Below are 1,814 nucleotides of genomic sequence, written 5' to 3'. Positions count from 1 at the left end.
GAACGTCGAAACCGACGCCCCCCCCCCCTTCCCATCTCAATAAGCCTGGGAGCAGCTGTTCTAGTCAAGGTCTTGCACAAAAGCCGCAGGGAGCTTCCCCGCTGGCTCCTCCCAGCCTGCTGCCTCCATGCTGGGTTTGGGACCATTTTACCGCAGGATTCATAGCAGGGCCAGGAGGGAGCTGCAGGCTTTTCCTCCTCAGATCTGAGGTTACTCTCAGATTCATGGGAGCCATAAACCCGCGCCCTATTTCTGCTCTAATTGAGGCTATTTGTATTGTGACTTAAAATAATCAGAGACAATTTTATTGGTATATTTTTAAAAATAATTACATCCCATATATTTAAGTTATGTAACTGCAGTGGCAATTTGCTTGGACTCCCTAGAGCCCCCACTTGAAGGGCCTATGTTGGAGGAGCCCTGCCCCTCCTCTAGCACCCTGCGCCTCCCCAAATCCCAAGCAAAGCTGATGTTGACAGGCACAGATCCTCAAGGCTTAAGGCATAGTCAGAGGCCTTCCAAGCGACATGCAGGTTTGGAGGCAGGCATGCCGGCTCAGTGACCCCAGAGCACAGCAGGAGAGTGGGGGGCAGGCTGGGAAGTGGGGCTCTGAAGCCTAGCCAGGCCCTGGCTCAACTCTGGCTTTCATGGTGGATGTCTGTCCCTTGCCACCAAGCACTGAGTCATTCGTTTTCTGTTCATCCCCATTTTTCTCTGGGAACCACCTCTCCCACTTTCCCTTTCTCCTGTTTCTGGAGCAGTTGATTGTCTACAAGCTCTGGGGTGAACCCACCAGAGCATCACATTCCCCAGTCATGGTGATTGGTTCAGGGCTAAGCATGTGACCCAGTCAGAGCCAATGAAATAGCATATGCTCTTTCCACTGAGTTTATCTCTGGGCAATTGCAGGTCTAGAATGGCTGACCACCATCTTGCCCCCATGCGGAGCTGGAGAATGACGCCAATATGGAGATGAGCTGAGCAAAGAGAGGTGGAGGAGAGAAGGTCCTCGTGGTATCATTTGAGCACCTGGAACTCAGGCTCCCCTGGATTTTTTGGATATGTGAACCAATACATCCCGTTTTGACTAAAGCCCATCTGAGCTGGTCTTGTGTCACTGTGACCAAGAGTTTTATCGATATAACTTCTGCAAGCCTGTGTATTCCCACCTCTAAAGAGAAAGCATAATAGCTCCAGTGAGTTTGTCCTGGCAATGCATGGAGAGTATCTGTGTAGAGCACCAATCACAGCACTTGGTACAGAGTAATCACTCAATAGATGTCCCTGGCTGTCATTATGGGCACAGTGGGGCACTGGATGCTTCTCACCAAGACAGGGTCTGGAAAGAGGAGACAGAGAGGCTATGAGGGGGTGGAGCAGCCCCGAAGGCCCTGGCCCCACTGCTCTTGGGTGGCAGAAGCACTTTTCCTACGGCTTGACAGCATGGCCTAACACGATTGATTGTGCTCAGTCAGGGCCCCTTACTGTGCCCTGGTTGGTTCTGTATTGATCTTCCCCACACAGCACAGGCTGAAAGGAAAGAGCCAGTAAGTGGAGAAGGCACAGACAAGGCACGTGCCAGGAGAGGCCTGGGGAGGCCAGAGGCCACACCTCCCACACTTGGACCCAGCCATGCTCCTGAGGACTTATAGCATGCGAAACTCCCGTGCCTCCTTCCCCCTGCACTGCTCTGCTGCCCTGGGTTGAACTGTGATGCCTCAGTAGTCCCCCTGGGGCCCTGCATCTGGAGCTGGGAAGTCTGGCCTGTGTATACAGCAGCCCTAACATGGCCAGGCACTGTAGCCAAGTGAGTC

The sequence above is a fragment of the Tupaia chinensis genome, unplaced genomic scaffold (assembly GCF_000334495.1).
Source record: "Tupaia chinensis unplaced genomic scaffold, TupChi_1.0 Scaffold145396_1, whole genome shotgun sequence".
Classification (NCBI taxonomy): domain Eukaryota; kingdom Metazoa; phylum Chordata; class Mammalia; order Scandentia; family Tupaiidae; genus Tupaia; species Tupaia belangeri.
Note: the sequence above shows the minus strand (reverse complement) of the source record.